The sequence below is a fragment of the Pan troglodytes genome, chromosome 8, assembly GCF_028858775.2.
Source record: "Pan troglodytes isolate AG18354 chromosome 8, NHGRI_mPanTro3-v2.0_pri, whole genome shotgun sequence".
In the NCBI taxonomy this organism is placed as follows: domain Eukaryota; kingdom Metazoa; phylum Chordata; class Mammalia; order Primates; family Hominidae; genus Pan; species Pan troglodytes.
The window spans coordinates 121,320,594-121,338,055 of NC_072406.2; positions in this window are offsets into that span (position 1 = coordinate 121,320,594).

The following is a 17,462-nucleotide window of genomic DNA, read 5'->3' on the forward strand; positions in this document are numbered from 1 at the left end:
TTTTTTGTAAGTGGATACATCTATCTATCCATCCATCTATCCATTTTCATTGTGCTTTATCGTGCTGACTGGCTTCTCCAGTAAAATGTTGAGTTTTAAAGGAAAACATTGAGTCTAATATTATTAAGTATGATATTAGCCATAAGTTTTCAATATATACCCTTTATCAAGTTGAAGTTCCATTCTATATCTAGTTTGCTGAGACTTTTTATCATAAATGTATTTTGAATTTTGTCAAATGCTTACTCTGTATCTATTGAGATAATCATTAGTTCTTCCTTCTTCATTCTAGTAATAGAATTAAAGTTTACTAAATTAATTGATATCCAAATGTTAAGCCAACTCTTGCATTCTTGGTATAAATTCTATATGACCAAAATCCATTTGTCTTTTAAAAAAAATCTTTCTGGGCTTGATTTAATATTTGGCTTGAGATTTTTTGCATCTATGTTCAAGAGAGATGTCATTTTATGATTTTTGATTCCTATAATGACTTTGTTTGGCTTTGGTATTAGAGTAGTACTGGTTAGGGAATAAATTTGGATGTGTTGTCTCATTCTGTTTTCTGAGAGAGATTAAAGCACTAGTCTTATTTTTTCTTTAAATATTTTATAGGATTTAATCAGGAAATCTTTCTATGCCTGAAGTTTGCTTTGTAGAAAGACTTGTAATTAGTAATTCAATTTTCTTACTTGTTATAGGTCAACTCGAATGTTCTTTTTCTTGTGTCAGTTTTAATAATTTGTGTCAGCTTAGATAATTCTCTCTTACCTAAGTAGTATAATCGTTGGTGTAGGATTTTTCATAGTTTTCCTACATTCCTTTTATTTTTTGTCAGATAGGAGATGACACTTCCTCTTTCATTACTGATTTTAGTATTTGTATCTTCTCTTTATTTTTGGTCTGTCTAGGTGAAGATTTGTCCATTTTGTTGATTACAAACTCTTCCAACTCTTCCTAATTTTTTCCAGACCCCCTTCCAATGCGGAGCTAGCTAAACTGAGTTGTACTAGTGCAGCTAATGTTTGTGATGCTGAAACTCTGCTTTGCATATTTGCATGGGGTGAGATGGGGTCACTGAGACTAACAGAAAGTGAGAGGACATACAGCTCACGATGAACTGGTTCTCAGGTTGCTTGATTGGGCTACAAATGAGCTATTATCTTTTATTACCCCCTCCCCCCTTCTCCCCCCGCTCCACCCCAAACGAAGGAGATTTGCTCTTGTTGCCCAGGCTGGAGTGCAATAGCGCCAGCTTGGCTCACTGCAACCTCTGCCTTCTGCGTTCAAGCGATTCTCCTGACTCAACCTCCCGAATAGCTGGGATTACAAGTGCGTGCCACCACGCCCGTATAATTTTTCTATTTTTGGTAGAGATGGGGTTTCACGATGTTGGGCAGGCTGGTCTCCAACTCCTGACCTCAGGTGATCCGCCCCCTCTCGGCCTCCCAAAGTGCTGGGATTACAGGCATGAGCCACCACGACCAGCCTATACCACTCTTATGGTACCAAAAAGTATTAATTATGAAGTCTCCTCATTTTTTCATTTTTTATACAGTTTTTATGTAGTTCATACATTTATTCTCTAAATTTACTAATACAATGTGATTCACTGTTAGTTACCAACTTTGATACTTTTTTCAAAACAATGTGATTCATTGTTAGTTACCAACTTTGATACTTTTTTCTCAGTTGATACATTTCTCTTTTGATTAATTCTGTCTACTCAATATTTTGTTTGAAGGTAAAGCACAATTTCCAATCATTCTCTTTACAAGTCTTCCACATCTGTGTACTAATTTTAGTTTCTCCTTTAATCACATAAATACTTGTCAACTAAGAGGTAAAGCCCTCTGCAACCATTTCTTAAATAGCCTCTCTAAACATGTTCTGATACTTTCTCTACCAAAATTTCCAAGCACTTCTCCAACAGTAGAAGATACATTGAGAGAACCTACAGATTGCCTGTCTTGAAAATATTAATGGTACTGACAAACAAAATTGCCCAAAATGGGAGAGATCTGTATAAATTTTATAAAATATGATACTATTATTCATAAATTTTATAAATACATATAATTAAAATATATAATATATAAATTATGTAATTTTATAATATACTATATAAATATGATACTATTATATATAAATTATATAAATACATATAAGTATATATTATATATAAATTATATAATTTTATAATAATATGCTATATGAGCATATACTGGGGTATCAAGATGTATTAAGTATAAAAGACAACATAAACAAGATGATCAATTTCTAACACAAGAAGTGTTTTAGTTAGAAATTTAGAGCTAGAATAAACTTTAAGTCATCTAATCCACTTAGATAAACTTTAAATCAATCCAAAAATGTTCTGCCGCCCACAAGCGTAACTCCTTTGTGAAAATGCAGTTGGCTACCTAAGACCAAACTCAAAGTAATAATGGTTCATTTTAATTCATTCTAATATGATAATTTGTATAACTCAGAATTATCCCCAAATGCAATAAATCAATTTATCACCAGAAATATTCAGTCAGAGGCTGGAAGGGCATCAGTCAGAAAGACTGTAGGATAAATTTCTATGCTGGATGAGTTGTTGGACTTAATGACATTTAAGGTTCATTCGATGTCAGAATTGAATATTTTTTAGTATATTTGAGCTGACCCCTGCTTCCTTTCCTGACACTTGGGTGTGTGGGAACTGTCCTCTATCAGAGGTAGAACATCCCCAATTATGGCTCCTGAATATAGGAGAGATGACATGGTAATAGTGAAAAGCAAAGAAGACTAACCAAGGAGCCAGAACACCTGCATTATTCCATGTCACCTCTCTGGACCTCAGTTGTCTCATCAGGAACATGGAAATAATAACAGGACTAGTAATTATATCTGCTTGGTTTTGTTTTCAAGATTATTTAAAACTATAAAATGGAGTTTAAAAATAGGGGATTATAATTATACCATTTTCTTAAAAGTCAGTTCAATGGGAAATATGATTTGTGGCTATTAAACTTATTTGCAGGGGTCCAGTCTTCCAAGAAGCAACAAGACCATCTTCCCATATTAAACAATAAACCTGTAATCCCTCAAATCCCATAAATCCTGGGCCTATGAAACATAGCACTTCAGCTAATGCACAGATTATATTTGTCCAAGCAGAAGAATCAATAGGGGAAGGCCACTTTCACTAGCTGATGCAATCTACTGTTGGCTTATTTTCTGAAATTTCTCCAAAACATCTGTAAAAGTAATAAACCAATTATAGGAGCCATCTGGAACACAGCATAGAAGATTATTTTTTAAATTTTACTCTGAATAACTGGCACTGTCATAGATAACATATAACAAGAATCAAGATATTAAGAAAGCCATTATCACTAAGGGAGGGATGACAGAGACTTGTTTAAAGAAATTGTGATTGCTCTTTACCAAGTAAGGTGGAATCACATGATGATCCACTGCTGAAACAGACTGAGCATCCATCTTCACTCCTTCCTGAGTCTTAAGTCAGGACTCTCAGCTCATTCTTTATGGGAAGCAGGTCAGTAATGGATAGCTTATGACTATTCAGACACCCTCAGCAAATTACTCATGCTCTTAGGATACAGGACTCATTAATAAAAATAGTGACTTTTTACCACAAACCAACCCCACATGAGCACAGAATATTGAAGAAACACAACAAGAGGAAGGCTTCAAGGCTCAAACAACCCATCCCAGTTCCAACACAAACTTCACCTACCCAATGGCATAGCTGATCCAGAAAAGACAACTAGATACAGAGCCCCCCGGCTCTGATCCAGAAAAGACAACTAGACACATCATCTCCCCAAAGTGGAGAAAAGAAAACAAATGTAAAATCCACAACCCAGAATCTGTCCCCTTTAATCCCAGGACCTGCTCTACCTGTCTACTCTGTCTAGCTTCAGTCAAGTCACAATGGAATTGGGTGGTTTAGTGCAAATGTTTTAGAGTCTGGCAGCCCTGTGCTGAATCTCATGTATGCTATTTTGTAGATTCCAAATCACTGGAAAGCATGTTAACTCTCTAGGCCTCAGTTTTCTCATCTGTAAAATGAGGATTCTTAAAGAAAAATAATCATATTTTAGGTATGAGATTATTCCTAAAAAGGCCATTAGTAAAGCAGCAGGCCAATGGTAGTTCTTACTAGGAGCTCTGTTTCTCCTCTCCTCCTCCCCTTCTTCCCTCATCTCCCTCATAAATTAACATTAGAATTAATTGCTTTGTAGTTTGATTATATCATTATATCCTGATGACTGTCTAATTCCACTGAAACAAAACTGCAAATTATTCCTCCCTTGACATTTTGTCTCCAAAATAAGTAAATACACAATTATTATAAAAGTTATAAAGTAATCAATACAAAATAAGGAAGAAACAAATAATCTCCTTATTTTCCCTAGGCCACTGAGAAAAGCCCAGGCCCAGCAGATGGTTCTGGCCTGACTCTGTTTCTTACATTTCATCTGGTCTTAAATAGTTATTGAATAGTCTTAAGATCAGTTTTTCTATCTATAAACTGGTGAAACAAAATGTGTTTTTCACCTTCAGGGTATTTTTTTGAGTGTTAAAAACTTATGGAAACATTCTTTGTGACTTAAAAATGTTCTTCCGTGTTCATAGTCTTTGATGCATAAATCCTTTTCCTATTATTCTAAAAATATACTTTTAAAAAGCATGAAGCTATGAATTCAAAGATATAAACTGTCTTTTAAAATAACAAATATAGCCAGGCATGGTGGCTCATGTCTGTAATCCCAGCTATTCTGGAGGCTGAGGTGAGAGGATCACTTTAGGCCAGGAGTTCAAGACAAGCCTGGGCAATGTAGTGAGACCCACACCTCTAAAAAAAAAAAAGAAAAAAACAGAAAAAAATTAACCAGACATTGCAGCAAATGCCTGTAGTCCCAGCTGCTTGGGAGGCTGAGGCTGGAAGATTACTTGAGTCCAGGAATTTGAGGCTGCAATGAGTTATGATCACACCATTATACTCCAGCTTGGGAGACAGAGTGAGACTCTATCTCTAGGAGAAAAAAAAAGATTTTATAAAAGTAATAAATAATTGTAATAAAAAAGTTCGACAATTTATTATCTTAATTTATTTTAGATAAGCATAATGAAATATATAACCAAGAAAAGTATATTTTGTGTTCTCTATGAATAAAGGCTCATGATTAAAATGTTAGATTAAAAAGGGGGCACAAAGGTATTACTCTTCAAAAATAATAAAATGTTATGTAAATGGGCAAATACTAATAAGGCATACTTAAAAAAGAAAGTTATATTAGTCATGAGATTTTTTGCTATAAAAGTGAAGGACAAAATTAAATTTTAAAAGTGTTGTTATTTAAAAATGTTATGTGTGCATGACTGATTGAATCATTAGCCATGTGACTCAATCTCCAGTCATACCTTCCCTGCGACCAGACTGATATCACATGACTCAAAGACCCAGCATTCTAATCACATAGTTGATCTTTATGGCATCATCTGAGTCATATTGTTAGCATGAATGAAGTAATGTGGTCTCAGGGGGCCACCATAAATAACAAAGACCCTGCTATGACTTGGGAACTTTCGAGAATTTAGAGGTTACCTCCCAAGAACCAGAGATAAAGGCAAACTGAATTATTTTTTATAGAAGAACTTGACTTAAAATCACAAAGTTGGCAGAATTGCAGTCCCTGATGTATCTCCCTGTAAATCTGATGCTCTTTCTACTGAAATAGTCAATGACAAATTTTGCTGTCATCAGACTCACTTGAGAAACTTTTTAAAAAGTACAAGTTGTTGTACCTTACTCTTAGAGACAGGGACTCACCTAAGGCCTGAGCATTAGTAGCTTTTAAAGCCCTATATGATTTTAATGCTCAGCCCAGGAGAAAAAACACTGCACTCAACTAGAATGACATTATGTAGCCCAAACTCTAAAAATGATGCATATCCCTCAGAAAGAATATTGAGTAGGTTACAATTTATAGCTGGCAACTTGGAATATGAACACTTCCTAACAAAAATGTTTCCCACCTAAAAAGACAAGTAATAAGCAACTTGATTCAGCTTCACAAGATGAGATCTACCCTATGTCATCAGACTCTCATATCAACAATATTTGCAAGTAACAGTAACAGTACATACATATTACACATTTTAGCTCACAGTGGGTTTTTATATCCACCACATTGCTTAAGAATCACAACAAAACATAGGTATTTTATGAGAAAATGATACAACTTGGTCCTAGAATTATCCACGTGTCTTACCCAAGATCACACAGCAAATTAATGTCTCAGTCCAGTATTCATTTGATTATTCTACTCTAATTGCTCCAATGGCATTGTAACTTTGTGGCACCTCTTCAAAATGAAATGAAAGATTGAGAATTCACAGAGAACTAATTGAACAAGATTTAAAAAAATAGATATAATCACTTTCCTATGAAGCATTCCTAAAGCTCCTATGAGAAATACCACCCAACCAGCATTGCCATAGTCATCCTTCCAAATAAAATATTTATATTCAAAATGCATGCTTATTAGCTTTTTTTTGAAATACAGATAACAATATTTCTTCCTGAACTGCTTGCTAAGCACATTAACATGCATTTTACCCAAATGTAATGAATAATAATACACTTAGACCATCAGCAGGGGAAATCATCATTAAAATTCATTCAAGTGCAAGAAAACAATTAGCCAATAGCTTTTTGACCAACCTGCACTATTTGGTCTAGGCTCCCAGTATGTCCTTTCAGAATAAACAACTTCAGGGAGGCAACTACACAGATTACAGGGCACAGTGAGAAATCAAAGTGCCTGGAAGCGTTATCAAGGAACAACAGATGTTTGCTTGTGAGCTGGGGTCATTGGCTTTAACTCACAGAGGAAAATGATCTTTAGAAATTAGGCAAGCCTAGTGTTATCAGTCACTCTTGTGGAATCTTTGCACACTGGAAAACCACCCAGGTGTGAAAGCCATCTCCATTCTGTGTGAGATGGCTGGGAGGGACTGGCTCATTCCTCTTTGTGGCCTTTTGTTGGTAACTTGCTCTTTCTAAAACTCTTCTGAAAAATAGGGATGTAGTACAGGGATACTCAAGTAGTCTTTTGCACTGGGAAACGTGGGCACTGGTAATTCAAGAGGGAGAAGGAGAGAATAAAATGTTCCTAAATTTTTGAGATGGCTTTTTTAACATTTAAAAACAATGAAATTTTTAAGAGAAATTGTTTTTGTTTTTTTGCTTTTTTTGAGACAGCGTCTCGCTCTCGCCCAGGCTGGAGTGCAGTGGCGCGATCTTGGTTCACTGCAAGCTCCGCCTCCCGGGTTCACGCCATTCTCCTGCGTCAGCCTCTTGAGTAGCTGGGACTACAGGAGCCCGCTACCACGCCCGCCTAATTTTTTTTTTTTTTTTTTTTTTTTTTTTTTTTGTATTTTTAGTAGAGACGGGATTTCACCATGTTAGCCAGGATGATCTCAATCTCCTGACTTCGTGATCCGCCCGCCTCGGCTTCCCAAAGTGCTGGGATAACAGGCGTGAGCCACAGCGCCCGGTCAAGAGAAGTTTTAAGTCTCCTAAAACATTAATGATAAACTGCATTTTATTCTTCAAAACAATTGTATGTTTTATTCTTCAAACTAACACAGATATGGGTTCAAATCCTTGTAGCTACTTACTTGTGTGTGTGTGTGTGTGTGTGTGTGTGTTTGCATATACATTTTAAAATTAGATTCTTTTCTTTTTAGTAAAAGCTAAAAGCAAATAAGTAGAAAAGAATATTGGGACATCTCACCAACTGGAGGCTGCAGCATTAAGGTGTCTCAGTTCTTCTTGGTGGGCTCAGTGGAGCTTATGTAAAGGAGGCATGCCTGCATGCTCATCCCCTTGAGGATAGTCTTGTTGAGTTAACAGGTTGAGGTAAGCCTTGCTAAATTTACCACTAGAGGCTCACACACCCAAAAGTGGTAAACAGACCACTCCAGCTCCCTGGAACATTGCCAGTTCCACGGATTTGTGTGATACTCAAGCTGTGATAGATGCATCAACATTGTCTATATCTCTGTTCATGTATTCTGAGAGTGATAAATTATTTACTTAAGCTAATGTGGATAAGCTTGATCATTTGCATTCACTCTGACAACTCAGACAAGCGCTTGTCCATAACCACTGCCAATCTGCAATATATGAATGTTTTGACAGTGTTATAAAATTCCCAAAAGAAACAATATAATTGGTCTAGCTGGGGCAAAAATATCTTCTTTATTCCAATCCACAATTACCATATATGACAACGTAGAACACAAATATAGTTGGTGCCCTGTCCTTCCTTGGCCTTTCCAAGGACCTGGGGTCATCAGGACTTGGGCAGGTATCTTAAAAAACCTTGACTACAATTAACAACTTCTTCTCCCTGTGCCAGTTTCTTCATAGAAATGGAGACAATCACACCTATTTTCTACTATATCTACTTTATTATATTTTCATAGTGTCCTAATCTGCTGTACATTTTATTTACTTATTAATATAAATATTCTATGTTTTTCTCCAATGGAATGTAAGCTTTGTGAGAGGACAGGTGCTTGATTTCTTTACCGCTAAATCCCCAGTGTCTTACAAAATGTTTGGCACAAAGTAGATTCTCAATAAATATGTATTGAAAGGTTATGAAGTGATTTAGTGTTGTAAGGATGAAATGAGATAAGCTAAGCAAAGTATCTGCGATTATGTAAGATGAGCAATAAATAGTGGCTATTAATGTTCTTGTATTTAATGTTTTCAAAATATCATATTCCATTACAAAATAGCAGAAACAGTTAACACTTATTAAAGATCTATTAGGTACCATGCACTGTTCTAAGCATGTTACATGAATTAACACATTTAGTTCTCACCACAGCCTTATGAGGTAAGTAGGTAGAATGTTATCTTCATTTTCTAAGTGTGGAAACTTCAGTTATGCAATTTGCCCAAAGTCACTCAACTACCAGGTGGCAGTGCTGGGATTCAAATTAGGCGGTGTATATTTAGATACATGATGCTTTCCCAAAGCCAAGACTGCAGAAAGTAGATGGACAAGGGGTAGACAAGACTGAATGGGTAAATTTTTGTTTTGTTTTTGTTTGACATTAGTTTTTTGTTTTTGTTTAAGATGAGTCTTGCTCTGTTGCCCAGGATGGAGTGCAGTGACATGATCTCGGCTCAATGTAACCTCTACCTCCCAGGTTCAAGTGATTCTCCTCCCTCAGCCTCCTGAGCAGCTGGGACTACAGGTGCATGCCACCACATCCAGCTAATTTTTGTATTTTTAGTACAGACAGGGTTTCACCATATTGGCCAGGCTGGTCTCGAACTCCTCACCTCGTGATCCACCCGCCTCAGCCTCCCAAAGTGCTGGGATTACAGATGTGAGCCACCGCGCCCAGCCTTGGGTGAAATTTTTAGGATTAAAACAGGTGGGATCCTGTACCCAAAATAACAGCAATAAAAAGGCAACAACAAAACATGGTAAAGGGAACATCAGAATATACTCTATGGAAGAAAAAAGATTCAAAGAACGTTATGTATTTCTACTGCTATGGTTGAATAAAAAAATAAAAAACAAGATTTAGAAGATTATATGTATATAATGTGATCCCATTTAAAAAACATAATTTTGAAAGGTTCATTAACATTATTTTAATTTGAAAGACCCACAATTCCATTAAAGTCCAGTTCAGTTTTATATGTTATTTTTGTTAGTATCAACTTCCTGTAGGAATTCCAATTCAACTATCTAAGCCAATATATTGAAATCTTGTATCCTCACAGATAATGAATAAGAATCAAATAGGCTGATTATTATACAAGGGGACTGGTGGGAACTGTAGAAAACTGAAAAATGTACACCCATAAGGGCTTTTTAGCTACAGGTGATCATTACAGGAATTCAAGGTCACTAGTGCCAGATCTCCCACTTTTCAAAATATGATAATAATCTGTACTTTTAATGAAGCTGATTTTAAATAAAAGTAACTAAATAAATTTAAATAAAAGTAAGTAATTAATATGACACAAATACTACATGAGCTAGAAGAAAAAAGCTATCAGGCAAATTTATTCAACTTTGTTTAGTTTTTTGCTCCAATGAGTCAGACTCCTTGAGAACAGAAAAGTATCTTCTACTTCAACTTTCCCTACAGTCTCCACCGCCATGTGGGGCTCACTGCAGGCCCCCAGGAAAACTCACAGACCTGACAAGTCACAGATTGGCTGTCCCCAAGCTAAAACAAGACAGAGCCATGATAGCTACCAAAAGTGAATAAATTATGCCTCATCCTTGCATTCTGCCTTTAGCAGTGGGACCAGTTGTAATCTGACCACTGAGCAGAAGATTATTTTGTCCCCATACTCCACTCTGCCTGATCCTCCATAGCTATAAGACGTGATTATCTACTTGACCACACTCAAACTGCTAAGAACCTGAAAAAACATGGCTTTCTGATAGGTGGTGTTTGTTTTTTAAAATGGTAGTAGACATTACATTGGGAGCAAAGGAACTATTTAAAATGTCTATTGGAAAAAAAGTGGGAAACAGATTAGCTCATAAACACTGGTGAGAGCACAGATTAGGAATGGCTTAAGGGAGAGCAGTTCAGCACTACATATTAAAATGTAAAATATACACCTTCTAATGCAGTGAAGTAAAAAAATAAATCAGAATAAAACACGAGACTCTGTTCTAAAAGGATCCCTGTTCTATCATTCTAAAAGAATGATACCAGTTGTTTACAAGAGTAAGTTTAGATAGGAAAATTAGAAAAGAGAAAATGAGCACTGAGAGCTGAGGTGGCTTTAACGGGGTGACCAATAGCACAAGAAAGCAAATGCAATCAATTGAGTACAAGATTCTGGGCACTGCGAATTCAATCTTTGCAATCACGCTGAGATGTTCATTCCACAGAAGAGAAAACAAGTCTTGGAAAGTTATGATTTTCCATTGATTCTCTGGCATAAATATGACTAACTACAACAGCACATGGCAGAAATGTCAGTGAGTCTCCATGGGAGTAAGGTATTAGGCACTGCCTTTAGAATGATCCTATCTGAATTCCAAAATTGTAGTTGAATTCTGGAAAAGACCCTCAGATATTCTGATTAGCCACCCCCTCTTTCTCCTATGAGAACTCCTAAATTTTAATTAAATTAAATCTTGATCATTCTGAGTCCAATGCTAGTGTTCTTTGCATCATTAGCAGTAGACACAGGAGTTTGCAAATCATTTGACTGTACTTATGTAAACTCATCATTTCATTTCATAATGCAGATATGTATCCATTTTCATTAGTATATCCACTAACCATGGGCAAGAAAGAATAAACACAAGGGTAATTGATCATCTTATCTGGTTCAACAAACACCATATTGATGTGCTAACAGTCTCTAATGAAGACAGAAAATGTCATAAATTATTTGATTCATGAATACATGTATTCAGCAGTTATTTATTTGGAACTTATTTCCTAGTCAGGCTGCCTGATCTCAGTATGTAGATTTGAAGATGAATGAGACATGGTCTCTCTGGCCCTAGCTGAGCTCATCAAGTAGAGATGAGGCAGAGGGAAAGTAGGAATAGAGTGTTTTGGGAAAATGAAGCTATCTCTGCCAGAGGTGGCCCTGAGGGCCACACACACTTGTCGTGGATAACTTACCCTACTCTGGGATGCTGCAGCACACACTAGCTCTTTGAAACTCCATAATTATCCTGTGAGTTAGGTACTATTTTACCCTATTTTCCAGCTCAGAGAGATTAAACGCAGACCTCAAGTTTTCTAGGGCCACACAGCTAAAAGAATTAAAAATACACTAATTAACAATGAAACATTTATTTAAAGTCACTTTTGATCACATATCACACAAATATTTAAAAATACTTAGTCCTAAAGGAGTTTAGGAGATTATATATTACTATAATATTAAAATATCACCAGGTGCTGTTACAAACTCCCAGATTTCAGTGGCTGAGCACAATAGTTTATTTCTTACCCTGTGAAATTACTTAAATGAGTTTCTTTTTGGCCAGTAACTTCCATGAAGCTCAGACTTCAATATTATGAGTCTACCCTCAGATTCTAAGTGTTCTCTCATAATCATATACATCCTGAGAGGATTTGAATATTCATGTGAGTCAAAATAACGGGCGAGTCCTGGGAATAAATAACACATTTTACTTCTTCCCCCTTTCCATTGGGCAGAACTTAGCCACATGGCCATATCTAATAGCAGTGAGTCTGCAACATGCAGATGAACTATGCGCCTAAGTGGTAGAAGAAATATATTTAATTCATTGTGATGAACACATAAAAGTTTCTGCCATCATAAAGTTATATATAATGTAAATACACATATATTTATATATTTGTATAAATACATGTATACCTATATAAATATTATACATACATTTATATACATGTATATGTGTGTATATATATATACATCAACATAAAGTAGTTGTATGACCTATATGATTTCCAAGTCATTATTACTTTTTCCTCAGCTTTTTCCTCACAAAGATGTAGAAAAGATAAAATTAACTCCCACACCTACCTACCACATTTGTCTGGGGTTACTTAGTCCAAACCATGGCTAGTGTCCACAGTGAGGAAATGATTTTGTCAAGCATGTGTCTTTCATTTCTCTATTCCAAAAGTGTAATATAGAGATTTCTTTATTTATATTGGTAGTGATCCTGTTTGACTTATAGTTCTGCCCAAAAATCTGTTAATTGAGCTCTTGAGCATGAATGCAAATCAGTGTGTGGACCAGAAATTAATTACCATAATTCAGGGTCAGTCGTAAGCTCAATATGAACATTAATAACAATAGAGAGAATGATGAAGACGGTGATGATTAATAATCATTAGAAAAATTACCTATCTCTTCTGTAATTTTATCAGAGCTTTCTTCCAGATTGTTCTAAAACTTTCCTTATATGCATCATCCTAACAAGAATGACAGGAATTAATTATGCCACTGCCTTTTGGTTTTATTTTCTAAAAGTCCTCTGATTTGAGGCAATGTTTTTGTCATTGTTTCTCAAAACAGAAAATAGAGGAAGCTTGAGGAGAACATATTCCAGTATTTTAATTCATGCAAATATATTGTCACTCTGAGCAGCACCATCCAGCTCCCAGACAACAAACTACTTAGTCCTTCAAAGGTGAAAATATTGAGAACTAAGTTCTTCCATAATTTGAAGTTGAGGCAAGGTATTAATATGAATTACCAATAAAAATATTGAACATTGTATTAGTCCATTTTCACACTGCTATGAAGACACACCCAAGACTGGGCAATTTATAAAGAAAAGAGGTTTAATTGACTCACAGTTCTGCATGGCTAAGCCTCAGGAAACTTATAATTATGGCAGAAGGAGAAGAGTCAAGTCTTACATGGCAGCAGGTGAGAGATAAGAGTGAGGAGTGAAGGGGGAAGAGTCCCTTATACAACTATCAGATCTCATGAGAACTCACTATCATGAGAACAGCATGGGGGAAACTGCCCCCGTGATCCAATCACCTCCCACCAGGTATCTCCCTACACACGTGGGGATTGTTGGGATTACAATTCAAGATAAGATTTGTGTGGGGACACAGAGCCAAACCACATCAAACATATAAATGGAAAATTGGCAATGGCCAGAGCTGGCAACAGAAAAAGATGCAAAGTGTTTTTTCCAATTCTTATTAACTTTCTTACTATCTTCCAAGAAGAGGGAAAAAAATCAAGCAACACTTAGTGAGTGCCTATTACATTCATGGTGCTGTATTGGATATTTTACAGGAAAAAAATAGAAGGTATTATTATCACTGTCATTATAACTGTCATTATCACCATCCTCATTATCACAGCTAGTATTTATTAAGGTTTTAGGAATGATGCTAAGCGTTTTATATGTAGTAAGCACCTGATTTCCCCCTTGCTGGAATCCTATATGGTATTATATTAACTAGGAATTTTCCAGTTACAAACTAAAGAAGCTCAACTCAAGCTGACTTAAACAGCACAGCAACAAATAATATTACTCTACTACTGCTACTGCTACTGGTGGACTAAGAGAGGTCCCCAGAAGCTGATGGGACCTTAACCTCCCTGGTGTCCAGGCCCTTGATACTGTCCAGAGAAGGAATTAAAGGACTAGTTAGAAAATAAAGAAAGTAGGCCGGGTGTGGTGGCTCACACCTGTAATCCCAGCACTTTGGGAGGCTGAGGCAGGCAGATCAGGAGGTCAGGAGTTTGAGATGAGCCTGGCCAATACAGTGAAACCCCATCTCTATTAAAAATACAAAAATTAGCCAGGCATAGTGACACACGGCTGTAATCCCAGCTACTTGGAATGCTGAGGCAGGAGAATTTCTTGAACCCAGGAGGCAGAGGCTGCAATGAGCTGAGATTGCGCCACTGCATTCCAACCTGTGCAACAGAGCAAGACTCCATCTCAAAAATAAAAAAAAGAAAAAAGAAAAAATAGGGAGATTTATTGCAAAGCGAAAGTGTATACTTAAGAGAAGGAGTGCAGACATAAGAGAGAGCATCTCGCTCACAGAGTTTGGGGCTTCTATCTATTGGTTTCTTTAACCAAGAGGTGGAATATTCATGAAGATTTCTGGAAGAAGGTGAAGATTTCTCAGAACTGTGGTGCCACCCATTTTTACACCAAATGTAGATGTTCCCAGAACTGTCATGGCACTACTGAGTGTGTGATCTGGTATGTTAATGGGCATATAACAAGGTCCTAGGGGAAACCTAGGTCAAATCCAATGCTGTGTTGGGTCCAGTCAGTCTTAGCTAGCTTGGCCCACATCCTGTTTCTCATGGTCTTATCCACCCTGAGCTTATGCAACTATTTCAACAGTTTCCCTTTGCTAGTGATGTGAAACTGCTGCCTGGGCATTTCTATTCTCCTGTGACCATCCTGTAATATTCCTATCTCATTACTAGTGCTAATAATGACAATGCTAAAGTAAATTGGGGATTTAACAGTTCAAGAAAATGGGAAGAGTGGCTCTTGATGCAGTATTATATCGGGCTTGTTTGCTATGTCTCCCCCTGCCACTCCACAACTTTTCTTAACTCATTGGCCACAATCTCACCTTCCATGGATATGTGTTCTACTTGTGGCAGGAAAGATGGATACCTGCAATTCAAAAAGGCAGCTGGCCCTGCTTTCTCCAGCGAAGAAATCCTAAGGAACATCTCTAATTATTCTGTCTTGGGTTACAAGTTTATCCTTTAACCGATGGCTGTAACCACAGGAATAAAGCTCTTCACTGAACAATCTTGAGTCAACATGCTCAGTCCTCAGATCCAAGGAGCGGGGATTCTATATTAGTTGTTTTGAATTATGGAGGGTTTAAATAAAAGATATCAAAGTCCACTAGAGGTGCGTATACCATCTTACCATTTAACAGATAAAGAAAAAAAAGCTTAGATTGGTTAAGTAATTTAACGAAGGACATCCAAGTACACGTGGCAAAGCAGGATTTTATTCCAGGTCTATCTCCAGCATTAATTTTAAAATCCATGTTCTTAAAAACAACTAAGCCATACCACTTACCTAGTTTAGGCCTTGGAGCTGTTTACGACCTATAGGGAGGACCATTACCATTACGGTATAAATTCATCACTCATTCCCTGCAGCCTGGAAACAGAACTAGAATTATCAGTACATGGGAAATTTTCTTGGATTGCTTTTGTTGTTATATAAAAGGATCTGCTCCTGGCTTTGAAGAATACAGAACACATTTACTGGCTCATTTTTTGCATGTTTCTTACTCATTGCAAAAGCAAAAGTCTATAATGTAGCACTGGTCATTAGGAACATAGTGATGAAAGAGAATTGTGCTAAAATACATATAAAACAAAGAAAAATAAACAAGTACTTCAATCATAACTGGTAGCTTAGAACAAGAAAATTATATTGTTAGCCATGGGGAAGATTTTATTTTAGACCTGCTTTGTGGAGTTGGTGATATTCCAGGGGCTATTTGCAGGGATGGCTACTTATTTGACAGTTTCCTAACTGCCCTGGATTTGATGGTAAGAGACCTATGGCTGGATTTGGAGTGCCTTCATTGTTGCCCTTTTCAAATGTTTACTCAAAATTATTCCCTCCCTACTTGCAAAGAAGGATCTGAAGTGCTTTAAGGTACCGTCTCCTGTACCAAGGCTGTGTTTTTCCACTGAACCAGGCAGAAAAGAGAAAGAGCTGTTTTGTTCATCCCACCCAGTGCAGCTATGGGTTTTGGGGGTGGAGGTGGGGCAGGGAGCAGAAATAGAGAATTATCAGTGCTGTTACAACACTAAAAATTCATTGCAGGTAATTGCTGAGTCTCTTGCTTATTATCAATCCTTTCAAAACTACACTAATACTTGGCATATACTCAACCCAGTGCTCTCAGGATCACCTGAGAATCTTCTTTGAAAAGCTACTTCCCAGACCTCACCTCCAAGAATGAGTCAATGGGCCTGGGGTGAATAATATTCACCAACTGATTAATATCCTGCATATAATGTGTGGATCAATCCGTATCACTTGTTCCTTTTTTCCCACTGACATCTACTTCCACCTCACTCCCCTACTCCCATTTTAATTATTTCCTATTCATCCTGTTGGTGAGGGAGTGATGTCCAGAGCTTCTGCTTTATAGAAAAAAGGAGAGACTATAAGAGATCAATCTCACATAATTCAGCTGTGTGAGAGAAGCTGGCCCAAGAATGTGTGTGTACAAATGTGTGTGTGTGTGCTTGTACAATAAAACTCCAGGAAAATAAATTATCTCTTCCAAGCAAAGTTCAAAATGAGATTATGCTAATCAAAAAATTGGTAAACATGAAGCCTTGATAATTAACTCCCCCTTCCTTCCACTACCCCATATATATATAAATATATATATATACACACCCACCTCACTTTCACATTATATTTTATATTTTATGTTATATATATAACATATATATAAAAGTAAGGTGGGAGACAGGGTCAATATGAGTTCATCAAGTCATATAAACTAATTCAGTCAATTCCACCTTATTCTGATGTAGATCCTTCAGTCTCTCTCCAATACATTCTTTCCCTGCCGTCTCCTTGGAAGCAATTTTCAAATTAACCCTATGAAGTCTGGCCAGGACTAGGGCACTTACATCTCCAGGTGGATGGAAACACCAGTGGCACTTTGTGCACAGACTACAGCCATTAAAAATGAGTGGTGTAATTCCAGCGCTTTGGGAGGCCAAGGTGGGTGGATCACGAAGTCAAGAGATCGAGACCATCCTGACCAACATGGTGAAACCCTGTCTCTACTAAAAAGTATAAAGAATAGCTGGGTCTAGTAGCACATGCCTGTAGTCCCAGCTACTCAGGAGGCTGAGGCAGTAGAATTGCTTGAACTCGGGAGGCAGA